We start from the raw sequence: 14,590 nt of genomic DNA, 5'->3' as shown, positions 1-14,590 counted from the left end.
ATGTTCCTTTTACATTCTAAAGCAAAGGAAAAAATTTTAATGTACAATATATTTAGAATGTTACAGATTTTTGCAGACAGCAAAGAGGAACTGTGACAATGAAAGGGTTAATCGATTCAGCACAGCTGGTTCCTGTGTACCAGCACAAAATATGAGTATTTAAAATGCTTAAATGAGGGGGGGCGTGGCTCGGCTGAGCATGAAGTAGGACGCAGACACACTGAGCTCCTAGGCCCCGACCCGCCGAAGCACATAAAATAAGCCTTATCTCCCCCCGCACAGATGGGGAAAACTAAGCGTGTGGCCACCCCCGGTCCGGCGAACCCTTCTACGGGACCTCCTGCGGGTCCAATGGATGAATATCTGTCCACGCCGATTCCGCTGGCTGTAACACGCGGCCCAGGCAAGATGGCGCCCGCTTCCCCGGGCACAAGCAGCTACGCAGGCTCTGCACGAGGATCCCCGACGTATGGATCCCCCGAAGATGCACTTACACAGCTCTCCGCTGATCTGGCCGCGATAGCTGCTAACATGCTGACACGCAGGGACAAAACGGAACTCGTGGCAGAACTCCGAACCGCCATCCGGGAAGAAATCACCGCGGTCAGGCAAGACCTCACACTGCTGGAACAAAGAGTGGACACCCAATTACAAGCCACGCAACACCAGCGGAACTAGCAGCCACGAGACAGGGCAACATATTACTGGACCTGAGGCGCCAGGTTGAAGACCTGGAGAACAGAAGCCGTCGCTGCAATATCCGGGTCAGGGGAGTTCCGGAGTCGGAAGGTGAGACACCTAAGGAACTGCTGGAAGGCCTGTTCGCCCAAATCCTTGGCGCCGAAGCACCGCCGGACTTTGGCATTGAAAGGGCCCACTGGGCGCTCAGAGCACCACGCCCCGACGGCCAGCCCAGAGACCTGATTTGCTGTCTCCGGTCATTCCAACTGAAGGAGACTGTCATGAGAATGGCTCGGACACAACGCTCACTCCGATACTTGGACTCACAAATAGCGCTGTACCACGACCTATCCACTCTCACCTTGGATGCTAGGCGAGCCCTGAAGCCAATCACCTCCATACTGCAAGAGAAGAGGATCCCATACAAGTGGGGATTCCCATTCAGTCTTCAGGCCAGGGTAGGGAACCGCTGGCATGTCCTGAAGTGGCCGAATGAGATCCCACGCTTCCTGCGGGCCCTGGACCTGCCTGACATACCTGTGCCAAACTGGATCTTGGACTACCCACCAGCTAGACCCACAGGCCCGATTACACCGGCAGACATCCTCCGAGAAGGGGCAACTTCGAGGCCGATCCAACGCAGAGGCGGCCCTGTGACACCGGAAGAGTGAATGGAGCAAGACCCCCCCCGGGGACGTAGGAACCCCGCAGCGCTGACCTGCCAATTATTTTTTTTTGACGCCTTACCGGATGATCAGTGGGAAGGACCCAGGCGACCCCCACCCCCCCCATGAACCCGAAGGACACACGGCGGCCAAGGGACGCAGAGACAATCCCGCCAGGGTATGTACCACCCCCCCACCTCACCAGGCCATTGCCTCCCCGAAGCCCCGAGGGTATCATTAGAAGGTTTGGGAGGGGTAAAGTAGGGGAATAAGCAGCACAAGCCAGGTCACCCAGGAATCACGCACCTCGGGTCTTATCTCTACCCCCGGGAAGATAGAGAGGTTTGGGCGGGGGGACTGGGACTGGGAAGGGATACCCCTGAGGATTGGTGTTTATGAGACAGTCCCTTGAAAGACTTAAGCGATTGCGGACTGCTGTCTATCACAAAACCCTGGGACTCTCTGGAGTGGGGACGGCAGGTTCCCCAGGCTTGCATAGAGGCTTGATTGTCCTACCCGAGAAAAAAAGGCCACAAGGGAAACCGCACGGGGACCGGGAGGGGGAGGGCTGCAGTCGGGGAAGGGGGTTTATGGGGGCAGGACACGCACCCACCCCGCCCCGGTTGCCCAACCCAGACTCTGCCACCTACCAACAGTCTGCGGCAACCTGGCTGGGCAGGGCGCGGGGTGACGGCGTTTCTGGGGGGATCACGGAATGACACTGTTTAATATGTTCCTGTATTGTTAACGTTGCACCGAATAGGCGCTGGTTATTTGTTAAGCTATCATTGTACCTAGCAATGTACGTTAAGGGCCCTATGTATGAGACACCACATGGAGGGAAGCGGAGGAAGTTATGCCACCGGAAGGGAGGGAGCTGGATAGAGGTCCGACACACTGTCAGCTGACTGAAGGCTTAGACAGATAACACGACTAAAATGAACTAGGCCCGATGAGTTGGAGAACCCCACAAAGTAGATGACCACCGACTTTAGCGCACTACGCGAGCGGGGTCTGGGTTGGGCGACTGTTCCCCATGCGACCCGAGATGGAGGGACCCACGGGACAGAAAAATGTTACCCTACAGCTGATACTACCGGCGGGGAGGGAGCCGATGGAGGCTGCTGACTACACAACCTACACAGAGGGACGACATACCCGGTAGGGAGCCTTCCACGCACCCCACGCAACTGACCTACTTTGTAAATACCGGCCAGAGTTCGGAGAGACGACCCAAAGACGGCCCCCGAACAACCTTACCTGACCGAGGTTCGACGTTGCTATTACCACGTTCACGGACTACCCAACCCCGGACGTTTACACTTTCCCAGACTAACCCCCCCCCTCCCCCCCGGCCTACGCTACACCTGAGTGAGGGCCCTGCATCAATCGGGCATGGCACAGTTTCGACCGGCGCAGCTTACACTGTGGTCGCACAATGTTCGTGGGCTCAACATACCCGAGAAGCGCGCGCAACTCCTCCGTAGGCTCTGGGCAGAGAGAGTGTCCGTTGCGTTCCTGCAGGAGACGCACTTCAGAGAGAGAGATGCGCCGACCCTGATAAACAGACGCTTTTCTCAGGGCTACTTTGCAAATCACCCAGACGCACGAAAGACAGGGGTGGCGATTTTATTCGCACACACGATACCGTTTAATCTCAAAGAAACATGCAAGGACCCAGGTGGTCGCTATATCTTCCTTAAGGGTACCATTGCTGACACCCCCTATACTTTTGCATGCGTATATAGCCCTAACCGTAGGCAGCACGTCTTCCTAGCTAAAACCCTGGCCAAACTTGAGAGATTCAGGGAAGGCCTGCTGGTCATGGCTGGTGATCTTAACGCTCCGCTTGATCCAAGCGTGGACTCTTCAACCGGCACAAGCGCGATCCCAGAACACTGCCTGCGCTCAATGCGATGCACCTTAGCCAGATCAGGGCTCCAAGATTGCTGGAGAGTCGCACACCCAGATGACAAGGACTTTTCGTACTATTCCGCGGTCCACAAGCGCTATAGCAGAATCGATTATGTATTTTTGCCTCAAGAACGACTGACCCACCTCCAAGACGCAAAGATTGGAATAATGCATCAATCCGACCATGCGCCTATCCTGATCCGGATGAGATCCCCGCTGTATAGACCTGTGGAGCGCCACTGGAAACTCAACGAGACCCTTCTAGATGATCTGGAGGCCAGGACATCAGCCTGCCGGACACTCACCGACTACTTCGACACGAACTCCACGGAGGACGTGTCCCCCCTAACGCTGTGGGAGGCACATAAGTGTGTCATCCGAGGACATTTCATAGCCCTTGGCTCACAGCGTCGGAAAAACAGGAACAGGGACATCTCTGACCTCATCAAAAAGATAGACAGCCTAGAGGACTCTCACAAAAATTCCGCAGACGACAATGTATACCTACAACTCACAGAAGCCTGCAGGGCACTAGCGGATCTCCTGTCTCAGGGCCTGCTACACACCCTGCGGAAATCTGCGAGATTTTTCTATGAGCATTCCAATAAGAGCGGCAGACTTTTAGCGAAAATGCTTCAGGAGAAGAGGAGATCCCAGCACATACACAAAATCCGCACTCAACAGGGACAATCCACAAGGATGCCGGAGGGAATTATGGAAGCCTTCAGGGAGTACTACAGGGACCTTTACCACCAGTCCCAGGCTCAAACAGGGGACACGGCAAGACTACACCGCCGGAGGGTATCGGACTACCTATCGCAAACCGTCACACGTAAACTCACGCCGGACCTCGCAGAGGAGTTGGATGGACCCTTGACCCTGGTAGAACTTACGGCAGCCCTGAAACATTCAAAACCACATCGAGCGCCGGGCCCAGACGGCCTCCCTCTGACGTACCTGCGGACATTCCAGGAGGTTCTTCTGCCCAGGCTTCTGACGAGCCTCAATGCCATACGAGACGGCGGAGCCTTCCCCTCAGACACCCTGGCGCGACGATCACAGTGATCCCCAAGGAAGGGAAGGACCCCTCACTCTGCTCCAGCTACAGGCCGATCTCACTGCTTAATGCCGACCTGAAGCTGTTCACAAAGGCTCTCTCCTTGAGAATGTCCCGGATTCTGCCGGACCTCATACACCCGGATCAGGTCTGCTTCATTCCAGGGCGGGAAGCTAGAGATGATACTATCCGCGCATTAAACATTATCCACTATGCGAGATCCAAAGACCGGGACACTGTCCTACTCTCGACAGACGCCGAAAAGGCGTTCGACCGAGTAGACTGGATATACTTAAATGAAACACTACGACATTTCGGCTTTGGGACGCATATGCGCACCTGGATCTCCGCCCTGTACTCGACACCGACCGCCAGGATTCGTGTGAACGGAGGCCTGTCACAACCGTTCCCCATACGTAACGGAACCCGCCAGGGATGTCCCCTGTCCCCCCTCCTGTTTGCCCTCTCCCTGGAGCCATTCTTGGAGGCGGTCAGACGGGATGGGGGCATAACGGGGGTTCGCATAGGTAAGGTGTAACACAAAGTGGCGGCATATGCCGACGATATGCTGTTCTTCCTTGAACAACCCTTGATCTCCGTTCCCAATCTTCTACAGGCATTCCGCAGGTTTGGACAGGTCTCCAATCTGAAACTCAACCTGGATAAGTCGGAAGCTATGCCAATAATGCGGAACGAAGAAGACGTCCGCAGACTTAGTGCCCAATTCTCCTTCTCCTGGTGCGCGGTGAAACTGCGCTACCTAGGTACCTGGCTACCGAAAAACCTATCGCAGGTCTACCAACTGAACTTCCTTCCCCTCCTCAAGTGCATAAAGCAAGACCTTCAGCGTTGGACGACAAGCTACATCACTTGGTTTGGCCGTATTAACGTGGTCAAAATGAATGCGATGCCACGGCTGCTTTACCTCTTCGCCACCCTGCCGATATCTATACCACATTCGTTCTTCAAGGAAGCGGACTCGACCATTCGCGGGTTTGTATGGAATCACAGAGCCTCACGCATCCGTAGGACAGTCATGGAACTTCCTAAGTTGGCCGGCGGGCTGGGACTACCGTCGGCTCAGTCATACTACCAAGCCACACATCTGCACAGAATAGTGGACTGGCATGTCAGTGACAGTCCAAAACAATGGGTAGCCATGGAACTCCAGCAAACACAAGGCCAGTTTCCCTCTAGACTGTGGTTGGGACGAGCCACCTTCCCGGAGCTACGCACAGACAACCCCATGATTGACGCGACCCTTAAGACCTGGTGCAAAACCCGCCACACTCAGCAACTAACGACCTCACCGAACCCACTGACCCCCATCACCCACAACCCGGATTTGGCGGGGGGTTTACCCCCAGCAGCTTTCCAGGGCTTTCAGCAACCCGATTGGATTTATGTGGGACGGTGGTGCACAGGGAGAACACTCAGACCACTGCCCGACTTACTGGGAGATACACGACCCACACAGCTGGACGAATTCCGCTATCACCAGGTGCGGACGTATGTTGCTAGAATGGCGGGTCAGAACCACCTTCACAGACAACTCACAAGCTTCGAGCGGTTATGCACAAACCGAGCTCACATAGACCACGGGGTATCACTCCTATACAGGACTCTTCGGAGGACCATAGACAACAGCCCCGTAGGATACAGAGGCAAATGGGAACGGGAAACCGGTACGCAACTCACAGAACAAGAATGGGACAAGATAGTACTACTCACCCATAAATGCTCCATTAGTTCGAAGTTCCAGGAGACCGGCTATAAATTGTTGTCCCATTGGTACCGCACGCTCGATATCCTGAGACACTTCGACGACAACAACACGGGCTCATGCTGGAGATGCAACTCGGCTATGGGAACGACCTTGCACATATGGTGGTCATGTCCCCGAATAGCGCCATACTGGCTGCAGATCAACTCGAAAATTAAGGAAATCACTGGAAGCAACCTTCCCCTACTACCCATGACGATTCTCCTACACCACACATCAGTCCCCACAAAGAAATATAAACACTCACTGACCATCCATATGCTGAATGCCGCAAAAGCGCTGATCCCCTTGCATTGGAATAGGGCTTCGGTACCCACCTTCAGCCAATGGGTTGATAAAGTAGAATCAATTTATGATATGGAAATACTGACTGCTTCCCTGCAGGGGCGCTCGGACAAGTGCGCCCTACAGTGGTACCCGTGGAGGCTTTACATTTCTACGGGAAGAGCATAAGGGCACAGGGGCATGCCGGGCTCGGGGGACTGGGCCCAGTACGAATAGACGTGTGGCCACGATCGTACGCTGTCCGAACATGAGACTAGTGCACGCCAATGGGGACCTCACCCGGACTGTTGGCCCAAGGCCACGCCGACACCTGCCCTTCCCCCCCAACCCCCTACCCCTCCACAACCACCTCCTACTGGACACCCCCCCACTCCCCGACATACCAGACGAGAGACGGAACAACCCTGACAGGTTGGGATCCAACCAGGGAGATAGACACGACCACAGCAGGAAACGCCAAAGCTACCACCTCCCACCGACAGGACTGACCCTGACACTTAATGTTCCGAAAGGTTCGAAAGGCCCCATATGGGGGAGGGAGGTCGAGACTCGGTCCTGATAGACGTCAGGCTATCCCCCATAGACACTGGACACGGATAAACCAAGAGACAAAATACCCAGACCGAGGTGAAACTTAACCTATTTACCAAAGGGACGGAGATTGGGCAGAACACGGGATAATAATCTCAGGCGCTTGTCCACATGTATGAACAAACCATTACCAGAGCTAAACCGACAGTCACTTTAGGAGAATCCTACCTTAAATTGTGCCACACACACTCACTAAAACATCAGCATAGGAACACTTATACCTCTCCGGTTTCTAATCTTTGAGCTCACACACAAAGCCTGAAGCATGGGAAAGTGGGTTGAAACCAGGTCTGGGTGGTTACTCTTCAATGTACCGTGTACTTGCTTGCCAGAGCTCGACCTACCTTCAGAAACGAATTACCAAGTGAACCTTAACGTCACTAAACTTACCCCACTAATGTTTACGGTTTGCCAACCTCATATTTAACTGTTTGCAAATATGACCATTGTACAGAACATGCATGTAATTACTGTATCTCTTTTGTTACCTTGGAAAACGAAATAAAAATTGATTTGACACAAAAAAAAAAATGCTTAAATGAATGCGTCCCATGTGAAAAGGTCTTTGGGTGCTTGGAATCCTACCTTTTTGTCAAACCACTTCAAAACCAATAGCGGCTGCACTCATAATTAGGATAGCATTGTCCAAAATGTCTTGGTATGCTGAAGCATTAAAGGGAAACTCCAGTGCCAGAAAAACGATCCGTTTTTCTGGCACTGGAGGGTCCCTCTCCCTCCCACCCCCCAATCCCCGGTTACTGAAGGGGTGAAAACCCCTTCAGTGACTTACCTGGGACAGCGGCGATGTCCCTCGCCGCTGTCTCCGCCTCCGCGATGCTCCTCCTAGTGATTACATCGGCCGGTGGGCGAGACTAATCTCGCTCACCGGCCGAGGAGACCTAATGCGCATGCGCGGAAATGCCGCGCATGCGCATTACGTCTCCCCATAGGAAAGCATTGAAAAATCATTTCAATGCTTTCCTATGGGGTTTTGAGCGACGCTGGAGGTCCTCACACAGCGTGAGGATGTCCAGCGACGCTCTAGCACAGGAAACCTGTGCTACAAACTAGGAAGTGACCTCTAGTGGCTGTCTAGTAGACAGCCACTAGAGGTGGAGTTAACCCTGCAATGTAATTATTGCAGTTTATGAAAAACTGCAATAATTACACTTGCAGGGTTAAGGGTAGTGGGAGTTGGCACCCAGACCACTCCAATGAGCAGACGTGGTCTGGGTGCCTGGAGTGTCCCTTTAAGATTTCCTTCTACGGGAAGTAAGGGGCCTAAGCCCAACCCCTGAGGAACAGCCCCATACCATTATCCTTCCTCCACCAAACATTACAGTTTGCACAAAACTGTCAGGCAGGTAACGTTCTCCATGGCATCCATCAAACCCAGATCACTCATCAGACCACAAAACAGAAGTGTGATTCATCACTCCATAGTACGTTTCCACTGCTGCAGAGTCCACTTGATCCAACGCTTGCCATTGTACAGGTGACAGCAGGCTAGCATGGAAACCCATTCCATGAATTTCCCGCCGCAAAGTTTTTGTATTGATATTAATGCCAGTGAAAGTTTGGAACTCTTCAACTCTTTGAATCAGCAGAGCAATGGCACTTACACTCCATGCGCATCAGCACTCTGTGACTTTACGTGGTCTTCTACTTTGTGGCCCAGTCGCTGCGGTTTCTAAATGCTTCAAGTTTTCAATAATATTACTTGCAGTCTGACTGAGGAATATCAAGCAGGGATTACTTATTGCAAAGGTGGAACCTATCAGTACTTCAATTCACCGAACTCTTCAGAACAACCCATTTCGTTCACAAGTCTTTGTAAATGCAGACTGCATGGCTAGGTGCTTGATTTTATACACCTGTGGCAATGGGTCTGATTGAAACACCTGAACTCAATCATTAAGAGGTGTGTCTTAATACTTTTGTCCATATAATGTATTTGAGGATTTCTATACTCATAAAATTATTGCAGATATTTAAATGAAAGAAAGAATTTAAAATATATATATATACCACTTATGGGACACACAGCTATGGTATAGTCAGTAGGAAACACTCAAGAAATGGGTGACGTATTCTATAAGCTGCTGCTTAATATTAACTCTAAGCTAGAATTAATTGGGTTCAGAGAACACATGAAAGACTAGAAGGGTGACTTGTTGACATAATTATCTTTGTTCAGTTTACGCAGGTAAAAGTGAACGATATTGCTCCCACTACGTAATCATGTCATTGTACAGCACAATGGTATATGTTGGCACTTTAGAAGGGAATTCTTTTTTTTTTTTTTTAAATGTTCTATACAGTAGAGAAGCACCTTTTAAAAGCAGCGTACAAAGCACATCCCCTAAATACACAACTGTAATAAACAGGGCTTAAAATGTGCAGTACTATGCTACGAGCCAGGTCTTAATAGTTACTCGCTACTGCAAACCAAAGCGAGCATACTAACCATGGCTAAATAATAACTTGCCAATAGCTAATGGAAATTTTGAGCCCTGGTAATTAAGATAGAAAAGTCTTGGGGCGGAGCCTGACTGCCGATGAAGATGGCCGCGGTCTGAGAGAGCTCCGTGGCGGCAAACGCAACTTAAGCACAAAAAACGGGCATTAACACAGGCAATCCACCCGTGAACCGAGCACTGCATACCCGACCCACACCGGAGCAAGCTGAAATGGGAGGCGGACGAAAATCCAAGTCCGGAACGGCCGTGGCACCAATCTTCAGAACCAGGTCAGACAGAGAGGCGCCATGCGCACACAGCATGCAGGCCTCGGACTCAGACTCTGACACCAGCATTACTAGCCATAGGAAGGAGACATCACCCCTAACCAGGCAAGACCTCAAGGAACTACTCACAGACATGAAATCCCTAGTGGCAGATGAACTTACTAAGCATCTGGCCCCAATCAATGAAGGCCTGACCGCCCTAACTAAGCGCACACACACGCTAGAATCCAAAATGGCTGACGTTACCGCCATAACCTCCAACCATGAAGACAAATTTAAAGACATGCAAGAGCAAATAGCCTACCTGGAAGACTTGCAAGAAGACCTTAATAACCGGTCAAGGCGAAACAACATTCGCATAAGGGGCCTGTCTGAATCCGCTGCACCAGAAACCCTTAACGCCATGCTCCTTGAGGCCTTCAGCAGCCTGCTGCCAGACGCCTCGGCCATCCGACCTCATCCTAGACAGGGCACACAGAGCCCGTCGCCCACCCACAGCAGGCACATCGCAACCCCGAGATATTATAGTTCGCTGCCACTACTTCCACATTAAGGAGGCGATCATGCGGGCCACCAGAGAGACCCCACTGCAGATTGAAGGCCACACGGTGCAACTATACCAAGACCTAGCACCCACGACCCTCCGCAAACGCAGAGAACTTAAACCGCTGACCCAAGCCCTCCAGGCACGGAGAATTCGCTACTCATGGGGCCATCCCTTCAAACTTATGGTGCGGCGAGACAACCACACATACACGCTATACAGACCATCGGAAGCCCAAGAATTCGCTACGCAACTAGGCCTCCAAGACCTAATCCTAGACTCAAACGCTGCCCCGCAACGACAACCAGCGGCCCAACACGGACCATGGGACCAACAGCCACAAAGGGAACGCGACAGAAGACAACGCCCTAGACAGCCTCCAGCCTAAACCGAAGCCCACTGTCACAGCCGCGTCTTGGCTCCACTCATGGCACCTTCACTTCAAGCCCACCCTACTAACCGACCCCGGACACACAGAACTAATGCCATCAGCACTGCCAAGCCGAAACTAACGACCTAACCGCAAACCCCAGAACCTGCCAAAATGCACTCAACACCTATACCTGCCCTCTGGCCCTCAGGACTCATTCACTCAGCATCACCAGGGCCTTATCCCAGCAGACGCGACCACCCACCACAGCTACCCTTGCTGCCGGCCTTGAGGCATACCGGCCTACCGACCTCAACCTGCGGCCACAACAGGCTCCAGCGACCCACCCCAAGATCCACAAGATGCTGTCCATCATCCACAACCGCAGATGAAGGCGACCTCACCCAGCGATGAAGCACTCCAACTCACACCCCAAGACCCGGCTGATAGAGATCGAACTGTGAAAACTCTAAGTACATTGGGACTACAGTAAGATCACAGCGGGGACAACCTTTTTTGCCTTATTCCTACTGTTTGGGGTGGGGGGAAATGGACAGGGTGGAGGGACCCGGGGCCCTGGTGGTCCCCCCTCCCCCCCCTCTTCTGAGGTGGGGGGACGGCGGGCCGCGACGGCCTCGGGCAGGGATGACATGATATGATATATGCACCATGTGGCTCACACACAACCTCACTTGAAGCACTGGGGGGGCTGGGGGAGGCGGGCTTGATGGAACACAGTGGGACTCTGGCGGCCTTCCCCCCCCCTCCTCCCAACGGGGGTGGGGGGTGGCGGGCTGCGGAGGCCCAGTAACAGACAAGGTAACGGCTCCCCTGAATCACAGAGCACGCGACCTGGCTGAAGGACGGGAGTGCGTAGACAGTAAATTACAGATGGTCTGGGCCCTGGCGGCCATCCCCCCCCCCCCCCCCCCCACGGGACGGGGGGGGGGGCGGCGGGCCGCGACGGCCTAGAGCCACTCAGAAAAGACATTCCCCGTCAACTACAATGACCCCAGACACTCACGGGAGGCACTATAGCCCCTCACGTCCCCAGAGAGACTGGGACCGGGGCAACACGACCCTCCGGCCTGGCCGGACCACCCACACCTAAAGAATGATCAGCCAGGTCAGTGCCACCCTGCCCCAGACAATCTCAGACAAAAATATTGACTACTGATTGATCAGTAGCTTAAGACAGGATGAAAAAGCCTGACAAACCATAGGGAGGTCAAAGGCAGGGACCCCTGCAGGGAGGTATTTCCCAGCCACACACAACTACAGTGGTTTGATACTTTGACATTCCACCCACTTAAGGAATGGAAGCAGTTTCAATCTTGGCTGATCAAGTATAGATACATGATGACAACCCAAACTATTCTTATCTTACACGCATGCCATACAGCTCCTTGTGATATATGTAATAACTTGTGATAACTGTTAAAAATGCTTATTTCGCAGGGCACTTATTGTATCCCACAACTTGTTCCCACAACTTGTTCCTGTGTGTCCCCCTCCCCCCCCCCCCGGACAAAACAGAAAAGTAACAGAAGGGTAAAGCCAAACACAAAAGACGCGACAACCTCTAAACTCCATTGTACATAGTTAAGAAGCCTACCTTCCAGGTTTCATTCTCCCCGGTTCCTTACTAAGACAAGACTGCCCATACGAACCTATTTGCCGTTTGCCGCCCACTCTCAGACGAACGACCATTACTCCCCCCACATAACCTGTTCCGTACCGCCGGTCTCCGATTACACTGACCAGTGAGACCCCCGGTACCACAGTTCACCTTTGCTGGCAATTGACGTAAGACCAGCACGTTTACCCCCCTCCCCATACACCTTACCCGTCTTCTAAATCCTCCTGCTGCTCTTCTGGGACCACCCGGGCCCAGACCTCCTCCCTTCCTCCCCACTGACCAGTCCAACACCCCCCTCATACGCTACGACACCTGACCAGACCATTCCTGACCATGCCACTCAACTTACACTGTGTCTCCATTAACGCTAAGGGCCTTAACAACCCCAAAAAACGCCATGCCCTATTACGATGGGCACACAACCAAAAAGCAGACATTCTCCTACTCCAAGAGACACACTTCACCCCCCACAAACACTTCCCACTCAGGAACAAACACTACAACCGCAGCTTTCTCGCCAACTCCCCAGAAGCTAAAACCAAAGGGGTGGCTATCATACTTAAAGCATCCTGCCCCCTGAACGACATCCAAACCTTCCCAGATAAACAAGGTAGATACCTCACGCTCACAGGCAAAATAGGCTCCTCAACCTACTCCATCACCTCCCTATACGCCCCTACAACCCCAGACGCAACCTTCTGGCAAACATTCTCAGCACATCTCACTACGATCAAAGCCACATTCACCATTGTAGGTGGCGACTGCAACGCCACACACCACCCGTCCATTGACCGCACCACCAAAACTCAGAACGACCCAAGACCGTCACACAACGACGCTCCCTTCTCCCACTTCCTACACACACACAACCTCCTGGACATCTGGAGAGCCCAACACCCCTCAACTTTGGACTATACATTCTACTCCCACCCTCACAACACTTACTCCCGCATCGACTACTTCCTCATCTCCCCAAACATAACATCGAGAATCGCACACACTTCCATTGGTCACATAACCTGGTCGGACCACGCCGACATCTCCCTTACCCTCTCAATCCCCAACATGACACGCCCCTGGACTTGGAAACTTAACTCACAACTCCTACAAGACAAGCTCATAACCTCGTCCCTAGCAGATGACATTAAGGAATATTTTACCCTGAATGACCCCTCCGTGTCCTCCCCAATCACCCTATGGGCAGCCCACAAGCCAGTAATCAGAGGCAAACTCATAGCAATAGCCACAGCGCGTAAAAAGCAGCACAACAGACAACTAATGGATGCCATCTCAGAAATAGGCCGCCTAGAAACTCTCCACAAACGCCACCCGACCCCCTCACACCTTGACCAACTCACGACAGCGAGAGCCCTACTCAAACGCCTCTCCCTCTCAACCACGGCCAAAGCACTCACATGGACCAAACAAAGGTATTATGAAAAGGGCAACAAGGCAGACTCGATGTTAGCTAAACGCCTCAAAAACTTAACGGACACAAAACGAATCTCTAAGATCCGCACATCAGAAGGTACAATGAGCACTGACCCACACACAATCGGAAAAACCTTCCAGCAATACTTCACGTCCCTTTACAACCACACCCCGGACCCCCAAACTGACCTCGCTAGATCCTTAACGGACGACTTCCTTAAGAAACTCTCCCTCCCCTCCCTCACTGACACAGCCAGAACACTTATCTCAGCAGACATATCCCCAGAAGAACTACAAGCAGCTATAAAATCCCTGAAACCCAATAAAAGCCCCGGACCTGACGGCTTCACAGCTATCTATTATAAAACATTCGGAGACATACTCACCCCACGACTATGCAAAGTCTTCAATGCAATGCTCAAAGGCAACCCTCTACCCCCCGACATGACGCAAGCCAACATTACCCTCCTACCTAAACCCGGGAAATCCCATGAAGACCCAGGCCACTTCCGCCCCATTTCACTCTTAAACATAGACCTAAAACTCCTGACCAAAGTCATGACAACGAGAATTAATCCCCTCCTGCCCAAACTCATCAACCCAGACCAAGTAGGCTTCATCCCCCACAGACAGGCACAAGACAACACCAGAAGGGTCATAGACCTAATCTGGTACGCCAACCATAAACGCCTCCCGACCGCCATACTCTCCCTAGATGCCGAGAAGGCCTTTGACCGCCTTCTATGGCCCTATCTATTCGAAGTCCTTCGCAAATTCAAATTCCCACAAGAACTCACCCACTTTCTCCAAGCCATGTACCACACCCCGACTGCGCAGCTACTAATCCCCAATATCACCCCCCCCTCTTTCCCTATACTGAACGG

The sequence above is a fragment of the Pelobates fuscus genome, chromosome 8 (assembly GCF_036172605.1).
Source record: "Pelobates fuscus isolate aPelFus1 chromosome 8, aPelFus1.pri, whole genome shotgun sequence".
NCBI lineage: Eukaryota > Metazoa > Chordata > Amphibia > Anura > Pelobatidae > Pelobates > Pelobates fuscus.
The sequence above is the reverse complement of the archived record's forward strand: the minus strand, read 5'-3'. Positions refer to the sequence as shown.